Below are 20,378 nucleotides of genomic sequence, written 5' to 3'. Positions count from 1 at the left end.
GAGGAAAAAGATCTCCCCCTTGCTATAGCATTCCCTTGGAAAATTTAGTATTGTAAAACTATTCTCTGTAAAACACATGACACACACACACACACACACACACACACACACACACACACACAAAGGATTTGTGAGTTTTTGTAAATTTGGCATCTCAAGAGTGTCATTATTAAGGGTCTTTACCTATCACTTTGAAATGTGAATATCTAGAAAAAGGGTATTCTCTCTCTGTCTCTGGGGGAGTTCATACTAGGCACCTGGTTTCAAGGTATAATATCGTACTGATACAAAGTTTTGCATTTCCTTTGGAAAAAAAAAAAACAATTAGAATGTTGTAACAGGTTGAATCTTCTTGGTCTTTAAAAGGGTGAGATTGTTTTCTCCATTTTCAATCTATTTAATGGATTGTCTATGATGTGAATCACAGTCTGGTTTAATGTTTACTCAATAGTAAAACTGTTTTCTTTATTTACTATATTTACTTGGAATATTCTTGGCATGGGTAGGTTATTTTATTTTATTTATTTCTTCAACAATGCATACCTTGAAAGACTTATCACCACAATGGATAATACATGGGCCAGAATTCTCCTTAGATAAGTCACTGCCTGGGACACTAACAAAGTATAGTAAAATGCTAAGATCATACATGTTGTTTTATAAGTGTAAACAAGACAGTGGACAACCTCAATAGCATCCACATCTTAGCTTTCAGAAACTCAAAAGCAGTACTGCAAAAATTAAGGTTTTCCATCCCTTAGCCTGTTGGAATCTGGTGGGCTTGATATCTTCAGGGTTTACATATTAGCTCTTTATTTTAATATGACCATTTCTATTACTGTTTCTCTTTTTCATTATGGTTATCTTTCTTTTAGGATGTCTGATTGGTAGGATTCTGAAATAATTAGCCTTTACCACTGACCCTTAAAAGATGGTTCAACTGGTTTTACAGGAATAAAAAGTCTTCAGTAAACAGCCTCATAGGTGCTGTCCCACTCTACCAGAGAGGTTTATGAATGCCATTGTTTTGCAACAGAAGCATGCACATTGTTGAACCTCACCTGTTTGTTGTCCTGGAAAGCATCAGAAATTAAGAAATGTCTCCTTGCTTTGGTTTACCAGGAATCAACTGATGAAGAGAATACCTTTCCTTATGTGACTCAAATGAGACTTGCAGATGGTCCCCTTTCTTTATTTATGTGGGTTCCAGCAGACCAGGAATTCTCATTATTTATTTCTTAAATATTATCTACTGTCACCCCAGTGCTGGCTAGATGGAAAGACACACATTTCCTGTTGTTCTATTGTCTTAGATTTCCTGGATTTCAAAAACCATCCCAAGTATAAAAGGATCCTACCTATAACTTGCTATACTCCTCTTACAAATATGTAAGGTGAAAACACCATGTACATAGATATTGTGATCTTCAAATCTGGAAAGTTCTCCCTATTGCAATGGACTGAATAAAATCAATGTGGACAAAATAAAATCTATTTTTGTTTTTGTTTTTGTTTCTGATGAGGTTTAACTCTATCATTAAATAAGAAGTTTCAAGATTGTTCTTAATCCAGATTCATAATGTCAAAAAAAAAATTAAAAACAAATTGAAATACAAAAGGAAAAATCATGACAAAGAAATATCAAATGCCCCAAAGTTAAAATCATGATTTCAGTATTAATGTTAGAAAAAAATCAAAGCATTATATATTAATTTGGATAAAAATTGACAAAAAATCAAACTTCATAGTAAAAGTTGAAAAAACATAAAATTATCAGATAAAAATCTCAAGATTTTTTTTTTTGAGATTTGCCTTAGAAAATCATCACATTCTAATCTCATATTAGATAATAATATTTTCTAACTTTGGACAGTAGTTTACCAAATGCTAAAGTTCAAATCATGAGGTCCTAAGTCTTTAAAAATGATGAAACTATACAGTGTAGTAATTTCAAGTGAGGCACAAAAATTATGCTTGGATTATAAATATAATTGACTTATAAAATTTAGTTTTTGTAATGAGTATTATTTGTGTTTAGGAGAATGTGTCATTTTCAAAATAGACATGATTTGGTTGGTCTGCTCCGTGTAGAAAGTCCCCTGGCTGTTTCAGAAAGAGCCTGAAACACAAGGACCCCTGTTTTGAATGAGGCTCTTATTGTATTGTTAGAAAATGTTATAGAAAAAGTGAACACTGTGCTTTCTGAAGAGCTGAATGTTGTCTAGGGTAGCGCCTCATTAACTAAACTCTTGCTCCTCCTACTGTCTACAGAATACACTGGGTCCATGTGTGTTTTCCAGGGATTGATTTTTACAGCATTGTGTGAGTCTGTTGCATATTCTTTTTTTCCATGACAAAGAAAGAAGTCCTTGTAATTAGTTTTCCAACTAGATTAAAATAGTAAAGAACAAAAACTATCATAAATTCATAGAAAACTTCTATTCAGTGTTCTGGAAATAAGTTCTATAATTTAGTACATATTAAAATAAAGGAAACAACCACTACTTTCTTACAATTAAAAATTATACATTCTCTGATCATGATTAAATAAAGTTAAAATAGTATCAAAACTCTAAATAAAATCATCATGGGTAAGTAGATTTGAAAATTCTAACAGGTAAGTAAGGGATTAGGCTTCAAAATCAGTCAGTATAAATTTGTACAAAATAATTGGAGGAGTGCAAATATAGTGACTTAAAAATAAAACAACTATCTGTTGCTCATGCTATAATAATGATACAAGGTGACCTGAGTGAGAGGGTGACAATTTAATAAAATTTAAATTTAAATAATGCTAGTTCAGATTTCTCTTCTCCATGCTTTTTTTCCAAAAATGCAATTAGGTGTCTTTCTTCTCTGATAAGCAAAATTATAATGACATAGAATCTCTATAAGCCCAATCTCACAGTTGAATTTCTAGGATAAATATTATTTACAGCCATAATGTTGCCTTTGAAAATGGAAATATACCTATAATCGTATCCTGGAAGATATGATTAGTTTTTACCAGAGTACAAATTCTTTGAACATTGAAATATAGAAGGAATAGCATAGCAAGTACTTAAGGGTTGTTAGAGGGTGGTAAAATAGTATGTTGACCTACTCATGTTAAAGATGGAAATTTTGGATACTGTGTAAAATCAAACTCATGCCAAATAATGATAAGCATGTCCTGCAAGTCTGTGAAGTAGAAGGAAAATGGAGATAAGACGCTAATTCTTCAGGTTTATGGCAGTAAATGAATAGACTGTTTATAACTAGCAAAGCATGAACTAAATACATCAAGACATTATTTAGAAGTATGTGATAACCATCAAAACAAAAGCAAAAATGAAATCCTTATTTCCACTCTTGGCTCAGTGTCTGCTATACAACCACAATTAGTTAATGGAAATCAATCCATAAAGAGACATGTTCTGATAAAATTTTAAAAGACCTAGGATAAAGAAAAAATTATACATCTATAAAGTAATAGTACAAAGAAAAATAAGCATAAAGAATCACATTGGTACAAACTTTGTCACAAACCCTCACAACTAAAAGGAAAAGGAGTCTGCCTCAACCTAATGAGTGAAAGTAATCTCAAAGAATTTTATATTCTTAAATTCTCTAATCAAGTGGTATTTTATTGGGAATTATGCTGTTTTTCCAAACTGCTAGTTTGATAAAGAAGAAAAAATGGTTTCATATTGAAGAATAATTTTTAGTTTCTCAATAGCAATTATTGAATAATTACATTGTTGGGGAATGAAACTTAGAGGATGGTGGAAAGGGACTGAAATATTTATACCACAACCAAGAAAATGAATAAAGCTGTGAAGCAAGAACTAAAAACAATACAATAGTATTGAACTGGAGCAAGCATGCCAAGAAAGAACTGTTCAAAGATTCATACATATATAAACATAAGAAACAGCATCCAGAAAACGGGTATTATAATTTATTCAGATGTAGCTCTGAGGCTCAGCGGTATTTATCATTATTTCTCTAAATGCCAGGCTCCACAGTGAGCAATAGAAAAATAATAATGATTCTATCAATATGTACTTGTGTAAAAATTCCATTAAACTATATTTGAAATATACAGGACCATGGAGAATTGCCACAAAATAGTGCACATTAAGCTATATATTTTTTAAATATAAAATGTATTTTCTACAAAGTTCTTCTATTCTTAAACTCAATTGCATCTTAGACACGTTTATCATATCCCCCTATATGCTACATTTTTTTCTCCGGCAGTTATGGAACTACTTCAGAGGCATAAATAAAAGTAGTGAACTATGGCACCTTAATATTCTGGCTATTACCTCATCTATATTTTCCAAATGTTTGTGACTACAGTTAAGCTCGTTTCTTCTGAAGTGTTTAATTCCAGAATTGGTACTTGTTCTATTATTTCTAATTAAATGTTCATACCTATGAATGCTAAGAAGTGTTTTTAGACACATCTTCCTAGTTTAACACATTTGTAATAGTATTAATTGAAATTAATTCCACATTAATATCAGTGAGAGAGGCTGAATGCATATGCAAGAGACCTCCCCTGGGAATACACATTTATAAATGCATTTTCTACAGAGCTAAAGATCCAAGGAGAAAGCCCTGGAATGAAAAATCTTTTATATACCTTCATAATTACATTTAACAGATTCAAATATAATTTTAAAAATTCCCTTTAAGGAATTTTTAAAATTATATTTGAATTGACAAAATAATTGTACATATTTATGTAATACAGTATAATAATTTGATACATCTATACAATGTATAAACATTAAATCAAGGCAATTAGCCTTTCCCTTTCCTTAAACATTTGCTATATTTCTGAATTTGCATTATCTAAACTCCTCTTTTTTTAGTTCTTCATGAAATATATTTAAAAATTTATAAATGATATTAACTCTGCTCTGTTGTAGAGTGCTAGACTTATTTCTCAGATACTAACTGTATTTTGATACATGTTACCCAACTTCCCTTTATCCTCCCTCCTTCCTATGCTTCTTAGCCTATAACAATTGCTGTTTGTTTGTCAGCTTTCTGTAACTGTAACAAATATCCAAGATAATCATCTTACAAAGAGAAAAGCTTTAGTTTGGCTCCCAGTTCTGGAGGTTTCAGCCCCTGACCCCTTGATTCTGTTATTTTAATTTGAGATGAGATAGTGCATTGTGTCAGAAGCATGTGGCAAAACCAGTGATCTCATGGCTGGGGAGCAAAAGAAAAAGGGGAAATGCTTCCTATAATCCCTTTGAAGGTACACCTCCAATGATGTAAAACCTCACAGAGACTCCACAAAAAGTTTCCACCACTTCCCTAAAACAATGAGCCGAGAATCAAGTCTTTAACACATAGGCATTGAGGGACATTTCAGATTCAGGCTACAGGTTTCTGGCCCTAACCCCCAATGGTAATATCCATCTAAAAATGCAAAATACATTCTTCCATTACCAGAGTCCCAAGATCTTAACTTTCCATCATTGCTCAGAAGTCTAAGTCCAAATTCTCTGAGACTCAAGGCAAACTCAGCTGTGAGCCTGGTATGTTACGAACTTCCAAGATATAATAACACAGGGTAAATATACCCTTTTTCAAAATGGAAGGACTAGTGGGATGTAATGAGGGATTTGAGCAAAGCAATGCTGAAATCCAGCCAGACAAGCAGCAAAGTCTACAGGCCCATGTCCAGCATCCAGGGTGCTATGTGGTGGGACCTGAGGTCCGAAGGGCTTGGGCAGCCCTGCCTTGGCAGCTTCACTGGTTTCATCCCACAGACTGTATACAGTGCCTTAGGTTCTATTGGCAGATGTTCCATGTTCTTGGATTTTGAATTTTCTGAGGTCTTCACTGTAGCTTCAGCTTGACTCTACAAGCTCTCTATATCACTCTGTCAGGGGCTGTACAGAGGGACTTTGATCCTGCCTCATACTGCCTGGCCTCCCAGGCTTTCCTGTGAAATCTCGTTGGAAACCTCCAGGTGTCCATAACTCTTTCATTCTGCATGCCTGCAAAACCAACAGTGTAGCAGAAGCCAAGGTCTGCCACCAGCATGATACAACTGAACCTGCTTGATCCAGGGCCACAGCAGCATCCGAATGACTCCTCAGCTTAGGTGGTACTGGGTAATCTGTGCACCCCACGGCTTTCTTCTCAAGTGAGAGTCTTTGAAACAAATTTGCACATTTATACCTTTGAGCCTATGATGGGTGGGGCCTGACTGATTTCTGAGATAACAGCATCTTTCCTATTTTTTCAGTGCAAAACTACTGCCTTGTATTTATGGACACTAATCACTGAATCCTCCTCAGACACAAAGACCATGGAAACAGCTTTAAACATTCTACTTTTCTGGTCAGACTGCCAGTCTTCTAAATCTCTCTACTATGCTCCCTTTTGTTTTCAATTCTCACAAAATTGGGCTAAAAAATAGCCAGTCATGCCCATGCCACTGTTCGAATGCTATCCGTTTTTTGGAATTTTCCTTGCCAGATAATCATCCGTCACCTCTAAACTCAGCCTCTGACAGTCTCAAGGCATGGACAAAATGCATGTAAATTCATTGCCACATTATAATAAGTCCAGGCTATGCAATGAACAGAATTCCAATTGAATCCTTTCTTTTTGAAACCTCAGCAGCATAGCTTATCCTGCCCACATGTCTTTGAACATTCTGGTCTTCTAAACCTCATCGGAATTGCCTGTTAATCACTTCTTCGAACATTCTAGGCTTTTTCTGGTTTGCTCCTATAAACTTTTCAAATCTTCTTATAAACCAGCTTTAAAGTATTGTGAAGCACATCAGCAGGTATCATCATAGCAACAACCCTGCTTCATGGTATCAATTTTGTTAGCTTTCTGTCACCTTCACAAATACCTGAGATAATCAATTTCTAAAGAGAAAAGGCATGTTTTAACTCACGTGTGCTGTCCATGATCAGTTGGCCATGTTGCTTTTGAGATAGGATATGGCACAAACCACTAACCTAAGAGGAAGGGGAAAGGGCTTAGACCCCAACAACCCATTGGAGACCACACATCAATGACCTAAAACCTCCTACGAGGCTCCACCTCTTAATGTTTCCACTCCCTCCCAATAGTGTCAAACTTGAGTCAAGGCTTTAAAACATGGAATTTTGACAGACATTCCAGACAAAAATTACAAAATTATTTTACTCTCTTCTTCTATGAGATCAACTTTTAAAATTTCCCCAGATGAGCAAAAGCATGCATACTTTCAGGCACAATGGAATATTAAAAATCCATAATAAAGAAAAGCTATAGTTTGCGGCAAAAATGAATGAAATTGGAGAACATAACATTATGTGATATAAACTATTTAAAAACTTTGAATAATACAGAAACAGGCATATTGGAAGACACTAATCAATTTATATATGCTTATATACCTCATACATAAAAACAATATGTTAATCAAAAATTAAAATATTAATTAATTGGTTTAATCCATTAGAAGACAATAGGGAATTAACAATGGAATGAAGAATTTTGTGGCCAAGATTTTAAACAATAAAGAATCAAAAGACAGTAATGCTGGCATTTTTAGTTGCTTTTCCCTTAGAATCATCTGGTAATTTCATAAGATAAAACTGATACATGAAAAATTCAATAGAAGTTTCAATAGCTTAATGGAGATAAGGAAAAATATGTTATCTAGGAACTAACAAGCAGAGGAAGTTTTAATCCCTCTGTGATTTAAGACTACAAAATAGTAATCTCTGGAGGTAAGAGTAGATCATAAATATACTGGTACTTTAAAGAACTGTAGCCCTTCTTCAGATAATCCAAACCTTTATGAACAGATTAAAATGAGCTAGAAGACTTCAGCAATCCTTTTGTGCTGGGAAAACAATGACTAGCGGTGCAAACCCCACCAGACCAGTACTTTGAGACCTCCTATGAGACACATGACAGCAATCATGGCAAACCAAACATGTCATACCTCATGTAAATTAAATGCAAATCATAATTACTTCATCCTTAATTGTAAAAATGTGATCAGACTACACATACACCATCATAGAAAGAAAACATCAACCAAAGTCTCTAGAACAACAATTAAAATTTTCTGTTATTGTAGAAGCTGCACTGTTCATGAGTAACCACAAGCCACAGTGGCTGTTCACTATTTGAAAAGTAGCTACTATAACTTAATTTCTAATTCAATTTAATTTTACTTATTTTAAGTTTAAACAGCCATGTTTAGTTAATGAATACTGTACTGGACCATGCATTTTTGTTGTCAAATAATATTCAACACTCAATTAAATGTTATTAGATACAGCAGTAGATAAGGAAAAACGATAAGAAGAAAAAACTGAAAATAATAGACATGAAGTGCTACATGATACAAATTCTGGAGATTTGGGGTTCATGTATCCTTGGTTTTTAAAGGAATTTAGAGAGAAACAGGAGAAGTACATGGAAGAAGCAGGATGGGGAAGAGACTTCAAGTGAAAACCTCCTGTGAGCCTAGTACCACAGAAAAATTGGGCATGGAAATTGCACTAAAGAATTTTTCCCACCTCAAAGAAGAGCTAACCCTTGTGAATCTTTTGTTGAATATGAGCTACTTTAAGAGTACAAAATTTTTCATGGAAGTTTGACCTTCTCCATATCTGAATAAAATAATCTCAAGGAGTTGTATTGTTGCTTTAGTCCACTTTTATGCTTCTGTGACCAAAAGACCTGACAAGAACGATTTTAGAGGAGGAAAAGTTTATTTGGGGGCTCACTATTTCAGAAGTATCTGTCCACAGATAACCAACTCTGTTCCTTGGGGTCTGAAATAAGGCAGAACATCATGGTGGGAGTATACAAAGGGGGAAAACATCTGGGGACATGGCATTAAGAAGCAGAGGAAACTAAGATCAGGTCACAAAATATATACCCCAAAGTCATGCTCCCAATGACCCACCTCCTCCAGCTATATCCTACTTGCCTACAGTTACCACCCAGTTAATTCCTGTAAGTGGATTAATACACTGATTAAGTTAAGGCTCTCATAGCCTAATCATTCCATCTTTAAACTTTCTTGCATTATCTCTCATGAGCTTTGAGGGAACACATAATATTTAAACCATAACAAATATGAATAATAAAGATTAAAGAAGAGGGTAACTGGAGGTTGGGTGCATAGAATTAAAAAAAAATGGTATCCCAATGCCAGCAGCATTGTCTACAAAAAGAAGAGATGCACACTCTTATAGCAAATTTGAAAGTAATGCATATCAAAAGTGCGATATTCAGATGAGTAGCATCTGCAACACCTGGGAAGTGGTTGGAAATGCGTATACACTAATAAACATTCTCAGTCTTATCTCTCTCTTGATAAACCATTATAGGTAAAATAGTGAATTCCATTGTCTGACGTTCCCAAAAGTCTTTATGCTCTTTCCTTTTCCCCCCTTGATTATTGATTACACTAATATCTCATTATGCACAAAGTGATTTTTAATTCATTGTTGGCTTTTCAACATATTATTTTGTTCTTTTGTCTCACTTAGAATTTCTTCATATGCACATGAGCCACTTCATCTATTTCAAGTAAGAATTTGAAGCTTAACCTGTGATTAGAAGGTCTGGAAGACCAAATTATAGGGAGGTGCACCTGTTACTTGGAAAACTTGAAAGTGCAAGAATCTGAAGGGAGTCACCACAGGTGACAATAGCTTCTGAGAAACTACGTCCTTCTTAAGGAGAGGCCTGTAAAATCCTGGAAAAAAAACATCATCCATCATATTTAAATGCCACATGCCTACTTAAGCTTTCCCCAAGCATAATGGGTAGTTTTTCCACTCTGATTTCCATCACATGCAGATGATTTCTAGCTCTAGCTGAAACCCTACTGACAAGCACACTTAGAAAGTAATTTCCAGGTTTTCAAACTTTCAACACAGAAAAAATTTTAAAATGTGTATCCAAACAAGAATGTACACACGTTCTTCAGATCATACTTCTTTTTCACTGTTTGCCTAAATGATTTACTTTTCAACTTCTATAGCCTAAGTATAGGTTGAAAACAATTAGGTTCTTGTGAATCATCTCCTAAAGCAAACTTCAGTCAAGGTGGAATCTGGAGGGAAGAAATGCCCTCTATTGTGTTTACAAATGAAGTTTGTTTCTTTTTAATTCTAATTCTGCAGCTGTTAGTCATGTCACAAAGGACAGATATCTTAGTCTCTGCAGCAAGCTGCTTTGAACATCTATACATCTTGATAAATGTAGCATTATGCCTACCATCATCTTCATCAATATCCTACCCTGCCTTCTCTGAGAAAGAGAACTTTGATTCAAAAGGTAGACTGGGTCTATTTGGTTCAGAGATTTGTTAAGAATAACTAAACTCATACTCTCTTAAAAGAGCTATAAATATTTTACTTTACATGGTGTCCTCCTTTAGATAAAAGAAAGAACTGTTTCTTTCTGTACTTATATATTTCTCCCTTGCTTTTCTAGTGATAGGTCAGTAAAAATTTATTTCTTTTCCCTGTTATGGTTTACCAAGTCAAGGGCATTTCATGAGGAAGGGATGGTTTGCCTCTCTTCTGTTATCCCAAATAATCTAAATTATGTCTCAGAGGACATAATTTTGCTACCATGGAACTAGACTTTTAAATGAAATTGGAACTGCTCCATATCTTCCCCCATCAAAATCTGTTTTTCAAACAAAGTGTGTGGGGTGACCTGGAATTTACTTGAACAAGCTTTATTTGCTTTCCTGTGCAGCACCAAAAAATCACATTCAATTTTAAAACTTAATGAGTTAGTAAAAAAGGCATGCACTTTTATCTTCCTTGGTTTGTTTTTAGCCTGCATTAAAAGAGTTGTCTTCATTATCCATTGTGTCTTATTAAATCTTATCCTGAATTTTGGAGCCAATGTTTCTTAATAAAAAATGTACTTTTAAAAGTATTGGCCTACCATCCCCCAAAACCAAAGGCTGAATGTCCTATCTGATAAGTGGATGCTGATCCATAATGTGGGAGGTGGGGTATGGGAAAAATGGAGAAATTGTGATTGGACAAAGGGGAGGTTGGGTAGGGGATGGGCTATGGGGGCAGGAAAGATGGTGGAATGAGATGGACATCATTCTTAGGTACATGTGTGACTGCACATATGGTATGTGTCTACTTCGTGTAGAACCAAAGAAATGAAAAGTTGTGCTGTAATTGTGTACAATGGATCAAAATGCTGTCATATATATCTAATTAGAATGAATGAATGAATGAATGAATGAATAAACAAACAAATAAATAAATAAATAAATAAATAGAATCACTGGCCTAGCTTCATATATTCCTTTCAGATCCTGTAAGAAAGATTCAGTACTTTAAAAATATTAATATATTTCTGATGCCCTTAGTTTAAATAACATCTGAATTATTTTCCTGGGGCTCTTTTTAATAAAGTACCACAAACGTGGGTGGCTTAAAATCATAACATTGTATTATCTTGCTGAGCAAGGTGGTAAACACCTGTAATCTCAGAAACACAGTAGGCTGAGGCCGGAGGATCTTAGGTATGAAACTAGCCTTCACAATTTACGGAGATACTGTCTCAAAAATAAAACAAATTAGATTAAATTAAAAGGATGTGGGTGTAGCTCAGAGGTAGATTGCCCTGGGTTCAATCTCCAGTACAAAAAGAAACAAACAACAAAAAATATAAATGTATCATCTCACAGTTCTTGAGACTAGGAATACAAAATTATGTCCAGCAGGGTTGGTTTCTTCTGGAGCTTTAAGGGAGAATCTGTTTCTTGTCTCTTTAATTTCTACTGGTTTTCTATCAATCTTTGTTTTAGATTCACTACCCTGATCCTTCCTTCAAAATCCTATTGTGTGTGTGTGTATGTGTGTGTGTGTGTGTGTGTGTGTGTGTGTGTGTGTGTGTGTTTCTCTGTCCAAGTTTCCCCCTTTGTTAAGGACATAGTCACATTGCTAAGGTTCCACTTTAATAACCTCATGATAATTTGGTCATCTGCAAAGACCAAAAGTTTAGGATAGATTTCTGAGTGAAAATTATTCCCCTAGCCATCTTTCAGTTTAATTCTTTCATCCAGGATGAAACTTAAAAACACTGTTTAATTTTAAGATGGAAACAAAATGCCTACAAATAGACAGACTAAATATAACAATACTACATAATTATATAACTATATTAATTAGATAGCTCAATTCAAAAAAGAAAGGTACATCCTCCCACCATATCTAAAAATAAAATTTTAGTGCCTCCATAGAAACCATAAATGTGGCCATGTGGCAGCCTATGACAGTGAATTAGAGATAAAAATCTCTGGAAAGGGGGACACAGAAAGGGCTGTCCTCTCTTAAAGGCGATTTAAAAATCTCTATGCACCACTCTTGTGCTAGTGTTGGAATCTTGGCTCCTTCAAAATGCTTCTGCATATGAGAAACAATTGAACTACAGAAGAATACACAATTAACATTGTAATAAAGGTCAGTTGAGGAGATCATAAGTGTGAGAAAATGATTAGACCCAACAGAAAAGAAAAGTAACCCCCAAAGAAATAGAAATATTTCAATAAAGAAATGGAGTGATAGTAGATGCTTTTCTTACCTGCTCTGTTTTTATTTTTGCAATCTGCAAAGAAGAGACAATTATACTACCTACTTCATCAGGCTATTTTCAACAAGTGTCAATAATGTAATACTATTTGGCTCATAATATTTGCCCATAAAACAGTGGACTGAGCAATGCATAACACAGAGCCCAAAATACTACATGTGATTAAAAAATTATACCTGCAAACTGTTATATAATCTGTATGTAAAATCTAAATGTAAAAGAGAAAGTATTGTAGAAATTTGAGTTAAAGCTATATTGATAGCTATAAGAAAATATATAATTTTAGATATTTCTATTGTAAATAAAATGATAGAAAAGTAATTTACAAATATAGAAGTTCAAAAAATAATAATAATAATAAAACAAGGCAAAAGAAGTTTTTAAAAAAGGTTTGAAGTACTAACATTGAAACATGATGATTTGCAAAATGGAACACACAGGACAGAAGAAAATATTGAGAAGAATAAAAATTTTAAAAAGGAAAATTATAAACCTAGATGCAAGAATACCAAACAAAACCCCTCCAAGTCAAATTCAACAGCACAGCATGAAGATCATACACCAAGATCAAGTTGGTTTCGAATCTGGGAGGCAAGGATGTTTTTATATACACAAATCAAAAAACATAATATAGAAACAGAATCATGGATGAAAATCAAACTATACTGAAATCTATTTTATGTAAATGCAGTTAAATTGGATGATTCTTAAGCTAATAAAGAAAAAAAACACTAACTAGACAAGATGTGAAGTATGCATAGTCATAATAAAATCTTTGTTCAGGAGACACCTCTAATGAGTCAGGAATAAAGGGTCAGAGAGGGTAAAGCAGATACCTGTAGACACAGCATTACAGGATTAAAGACAAAGCAAAGCAATGGTGCAACTGCCCTGATGGTATTGGTCCTGGGGGTCCAGGATCAGCATGGAAGTCAGTGTGGCATGAGCTTGATTGGTCAAAGTAGAGGACAACAGGAAATGAAGTCAGAGAAGTAGAAATACTACAGTAGTGCTCTAGGATGATGCAGGACAGGTCACAGAGGGTGCAATCGCTCAAATCAAGTAAAGAAAGCAGTTCAAAATGGAGGAGGTGATTGACTGTCTGATTTTATCCAAAGCTCTCCTGATTTTACAACTGACACCCTGTGTCCAGGAAAACACCTAGTCCTAGAGAAATCAGAACATTTTGTCACTTAGTGATGAAACCTGTTAATTACCCTTAGAATTGGCAACATGGAAGTCTTCCCTGACCTTCATGAGTGCATAAGAAAAGTGGTGGAGAAAGCCTGGGATTTTATGCATTCAGGAAAACATAGAAGTACCAGACAAGGTTCATGAAGAATATATATACAAATCTTTAAGAGTTAATCTATAATTAAATAGAAATTGGAAAAATAGAACAGAGTTTTGTGTGTGTGTGTATATATATACACACATACACACACACACACACACAAAATACATACATATATATATGTATTTCCCATCCCACGACCTCCATGCAATGATTTCCTTCATTTATCAGGTGTGGTAAACATACAACTTTTTAACATTCTCGACAAGTGATTGTCAAAATTGAAGAATATTGGAAAATCTACTAACAATGTATAACTGCACTCTGAAGTCCCCCTTTTTTTTTCTAATAATTTGGCTTCTGTATTCTCTTCTAGGCTCATTTATACTATCACATTTTCCATAAAAAATTCTAGCGCACTCTCTACTTCTTCTGTTTTTAGTTTTCCTACGTCTCACATTACATCACATTCTTGGATTCCTAGTCAACATTCTATTTCTTCCTGCTTTGTCCAAAATATTATTATGTAGGTATTAGGTATTTGCTAAATGCTTACTAGTTTGACTACATTTGGGGATGCAACTCTACCACATCTGCAATGGTTTTGCATAAGATTTTGTAAGTGAAGGAAGCCTCAGTTTTAAGAGTAATTTATGAAAATATATACTGTGTTCTGGGTGACTTAATTAATTTACAACTTAAAATCCTGTAACAAACATACCCATGTTTTCCCTGCAGAGTCCTCTGACTAGATACAGCATATGGATTCCCCGCTCTGCTGTGGTTAAGACATGCTTTCCTGCCAATACCCACTTCATTATTATTTATCACAAAGTAATAGAAATGCAGCACTTCTTCTCTCCTTTCTGCTGTGGTGTCCAAATAGTGAAAGCACAATTGCAATGCTCTCTTCTTTTCCTAGAGGTGTAATTTAAATTCTGAGATACTCAGGATGAGAAATTAGAATGCCTTTTGCTTCATTTATAAAACCTGACAGCTTAATTCCAAATACTCTGGACATTTAATTAATGAGAAGTGAATCAACCCTTCAATATTAAAAAGAAAATCTATAATTTGGGCTCTTTGAGTGAACAGAGTGAAATGTCAAATTATTTTAGGTCCACAGAAGGGATTTTTCATAACTTTTATGATGTAAATGTTTCATAATAATGTCAAAATTTCTGCTATATTAGGCCAGCATGCAACTGATCCAGTACAAATTGCCTACGACAGTAAATTGTATTGATGTTTTACCACAGAGATAAACTAGTCTGTGAAAAGTGGGCCATGCCCCAGCAGCAGCAAAAGAAAGATATTTGGGAAATAGTGTGCCATGCTACTTACCACTCTTGGAATTGCTTGCCTGTAGCAGCCACTGTGAGGTATACCTGCTTAACCTTGAGTAACAGGAGTAGAAAGATCTAAATTGTAACTGACAGTTGGGTTTTGTATGGTAATTCTCTATTTGCTCCAGCTTCTCTTTTTACTCAGCCTTCAGATATATACAGTGTATTCATTAAAGGACCTCTAAGCTGTAAATTCTGTAGGATCAAATGCCTGGCCAAGACAGGAAATGAAAATGTTGACAAAAGTAATTTCCACAAGTTGCTGCCTTTACACTATTTTCCAGCAAATATATAGTTCTTCAAATGCCAGGACTGATTAATAGCTACAAATCATTTGATGATGGATCACATTATAAGACTGTGTGCCTATATCTGCAATTATAGAATTCTGTAGACATCACCAAGTCTTTTGTTTGCAAATTATGACAGCTATTTCTACAATTACATATTTAAAGTATTTAGAAAGGAAGGAAGTTGGAAATATTAAAGATGGAAATTGTTTCTTCCTATGAGTGAGCAAATGAAAATACTTATTTGAGATAAGATTATATTGAAGGTGACTTTTCAAATAAATAAGATATAAAATGTAGAAGAATTTGTTACATTTATTATACTAAACAGGGCAGTGTAAGATGTGATAGAAATGATATAAGGTATATTTTGAACCAACTAAAGGATAATACTCATGTTTGAAGTTCTTTCAGTTGGTTTCTGGAGAAAGAGGTGAATTTTTCATTTCTAGAGGAATTTTGAAAATTTGTGCATATTTATGAGTTACCATGGGGTGTGCTGATACATGTTCTGATGCTCTATTGTTCAGCAGGGTAACTATAGATAACAATAATGCACTGTGTACTTCAAATAAGCTGTAAGAAAGTGTTTTGAATGTTTCACCACACACAAAAAAATGACAAATGAGGACCTTGCTGGAGGTATCTAAGCAAAGATATAGCCATTGGAATGAAGCAATTATTTTGAATCTTGCTGTCAATATTTCTGCATTATAAAATATTTTAAAAAGTGTTTCTTAATAAAAACGTAAGATAACATTGCTGATTTTCCAATTAAAAAAAAGAATACATAAAACACTACTTATCATTGATATCTATAGTGTGTTACACTATTTTATATTAAAAACTAGTTGTCATGACCTTCACAAATTGGTGTTTTATGCTGCTTATGTTTCAAAGTACACTTAAAAAAAAAAACACCAAACTAAATATCCTATCTTTTTGTCTCCTGATTCTATCAAAATAAAACATTACTACATAACATAAAGATGCGTTTAAAAAAAAAAAACTTTTATGTCTCCCTTTCTGGAATACATCTTTTTGAGGTGTAAAGCATAACTCTTTCAGAATAAAATTAATGTCTTAGGAAGACAACAAAATCAAGGAGAAGGTAAGAAAAGACCTAATTGTCAGTGTCAGCATTATCACTAAACTGCTTATTTCCCAAGAACCTGGAGGGACTCTTAAGATGGGCATCCCCACTAGTTCTGGTTCGAGAATAAATGAAGACTCTTCACTTTCAAACCCCAAAGTCATAGTTCTGTTTGCCTACTGCTTCTCAGGGCTACCTTCCACCAGACAGGTTCCTGTCACCTCTACCAATCAGAACTGGAGATCCCAGTACTCAGTGGAATCATCACCAATGACTACCTGCAGTTTGGATACTGTTTCAGTCATCGTCTCATTGCTGTGACCAAAATACCTGTCAAGAACAATTTAGAGGGCTGAGGATGTGGCTCAAGCGGTAGCGCGCTTGCCTGGCATGCGTGTGGCCTGGGTTCGATCCTCAGCACCACATACCAACAAAGATGTTGTGTCCGCTGAGAACTAAAAAATAAATATTAAAAATTCTCTCTCTCTCACTCTCTCTCCTCTCTCACTCTCTCTTAAAAAAAAAAAAGAACAATTTAGAGGAGGAAAAGTTTATTTGGATTTACAGTTTCATCACTTGGATAGCCAACACCATTACTTTGGGCCCAAGGTGAGGCAAAACATCATGGCAAAAGGATGTGATGGAGGAAAGCTGTTTACCTCATAGCAGCGAGAAAGTAGAACAGAGACTGTGGGCAGGGCTGTGGGGGACAGGGACAAAGAGTAAACCCCAAGGGTATACCTCCAGAAACCTACCTCCTCCAGTCACATTCAGTCTGCCTATACTTACCACCCAGTACAGTAGTCCTTTCATTAACCCATCAGTTAGGTTATAAGTCTTATAATCTAATCACTCCATTTCTGAACATTCCTGCATTGCTTCACACAGGAGCTTTTGGGGAACACCTCACATCCAAACTACAACAGATACTAATTCTAATTTGTAGAGTATGTTAGATATAAAATCAAAATATAAGTTGGAAGAATGTGACCATCCATGACTCTGCTTTTGCATTTATCTTTATATTGTACCTTTTGAAAGGTTATATATGGCCAAGGGCTCCTTCATTTTATTATCTCTATGACATAAATATAATTATATAATATAATTATATAAATACAAGTGACTAATGTATAATAGGAAAAATAATTGTGTTATTGAAATATTAAAATCAGACAGAGCTGAGTTAAATTTGCATGTCCCTTTACTTAGTGTGACAGATAATTATAGCTTTCTCATCTGTAAGTGAACTTCTAGCGCTATCTCATATATATACATATATGATACATATATATGTATATATGTATGTATATATATATATATATATATTACATTTATATATATTTATAATATATGTATTTAATTTTAAAGAGTGCCTAGAAATGATTAGAGCCAAGAAGAGCTTATGAAGATATGACAATATGACAACAAATCCTGGAACAGTAAAAGAACATTAAATAAGAACTTAAGGAAAACTGAATATAGGATAAATTTTAGTTAATGATAATGTATCAATATTGAGTTGGTGCCCATTTCTTGCTTTTTCTACCTCTGAAGATGTGGAGAAGCTGATGTGTGGATGCAGAATGTAATGAGAGTAGTTCTTGGTCAAACCAGGAGATGAAGTGTGGAAAAGGCTATTCCCAGCTGATCTGGGATTGAAAGCTTCACAAGGTGCACAGCATCTAAATTCCTGCAGTTCTCTGAAAGCAGGCCATGGCACAGAAGTGCTGTATGGACAGCAGCATTGATCTCCCCTACAGAGACCTGGCCTCTGAGGGTACCAGGTACAGAGTCATCATGGAAGAGAGAGAAAAGATGATTATCAAGAAAAACAAAGATGCTCTTTGTGAGGCTGAGAGTGATTCTTAGGCCCAGGAAACAAATTCAGGATCCTGATAGGTGGAAGAAGATGCTAGACACAAATAGGGTAGTAACGTACTTTATTCAGAGGTGGCAACAGCCTCCAGCCTCCAGCTTTAGCTTCAGTCTCCAGACAGTTCCATTTATCCCCTCAAGCCATTTGTATAGGGTTTTGTTTTTAATATGCAGGCCAAACAAACAAGGCACACTACCCACAGGTTACATACGTGGGTGCATGGGGTGCATGTTCACAGGTAAATGTTTATGACATTGAGTACATATGCTGAACCAGAGTTTTCTAATCTTGATTACACACTGACCATAACATAGCCAACTCATGGTCTTTGTTACACACTAAAAACATAACATAGCTCACTGGAAGCCTTGGTGAGGGAGCCTAACTATAACTCTTTTTGGCCTGCCCCAACACTCTCCCATTTGAGTATAGAACAAATGCCCCCTCCCAGGAAGATGGTCCTTACAGTACCTCATGACCCACCTCCTTTTCCAGCCAAGGATCCTACCTTCTCCTAATCAAAGTCTTGCTATGTTACTCAGGCTGCTCTTAAACTTTTGGACTTCAGTCATCTCCCTACTTCAGCATCTGAAGTGGCGGGAACTACAGGCATACACCTCCATACTGACTTTAAATTACATACTTTAAATGGATGAATTGTATGGGATGTAATTTATCTCTCAATAAAGCTTAAAAATAAATAAAGTATCAATATGTACCAAACTAATGTCTAATGTTGACAATATGAGTTTAGGGTATATGGGAGCTTTATGCCATCTTTGCAATGTTTTTATAATTGTAAACATATTATAAAATTTGTTAAAAAGACTGCATAGGATAAATCAGGTAATTATTTTGTATACTTTTGTAAGCATATATATATATATATATAAATATATATATATATAAAACAAATACCTTTTATAAAGAATAATTTAAATATATATCATAAATAACACATATTTAATTGACTACTCATAAAACGTGGATTTCTGAAACATTTCTATTTTCAATATTTCAATGTGTATGTGTTCATGAGATAGAATAGATACTGAAAAATTTTGCTTCCGTTTTAAATTTTAATTTTTTATAACAGCTTTATCTAGGCTTTCTTGAGTTTCTGAATCTTCATGAATTAAACAGCTATGGATTACATAAATCTGTACTAAATTCTGCCTAAGTGATTGTCTGATGATGATAACCCATTTATATTCTAATAAGGTGATAGTTTTAGTAATAACAGACAAAAGGCCTCACCTAAAGGCCAGTATGCATAACTCAGCTTAATTGGCTATTAGTAAGTTCATCCTATTAATATTGGTAGTTTAAAATCCTTCTTTTCTATGTAACAGTTAATTACCATCAGACATTAAGGCTAATTTTATCTCATATTTTCTTTCTTAGGCATCAAATTGTTACTTTACATCATTGGTTTTTAATTTACTCATCTAATTAATGGGGGTAAATCTACAATATTGGAATCAAAACATATCCATTTAACTCTAGAGCTGGACATCCCTATCCTAAGTTTAGTACACCATGTTGGTTGACTTCCCATTACTATTGCAAAGCAGTTGAAATATTTAAATTATAAAGAAACATGAATTTTGCCTTATGGTCCTGAAGTTTTGAGTCCAAGATCAAGTGTTCTCAAGCTTTGGGCCTCTGATAAGGGCAGCAAATTAGGACAGAAGCATATGGAGTTAGGAAGCGAAGAGAAAGAGATGAATAGCAAGAGGCTCACAATCTCCTTTGGGGAATGCCTACCATGACCTGAGCACCTTCCCATTAGGCCTCACCTGCAAAATGGTCCACCACCTCCCACCTGCCACTAGACCCCACCTCACCTACCACTACTAGTTTCACC

This window comes from Spermophilus citellus (assembly GCF_964194105.1).
Source record: "Spermophilus citellus genome assembly, chromosome: 2".
In the NCBI taxonomy this organism is placed as follows: domain Eukaryota; kingdom Metazoa; phylum Chordata; class Mammalia; order Rodentia; family Sciuridae; genus Spermophilus; species Spermophilus citellus.
Note: the sequence above shows the minus strand (reverse complement) of the source record.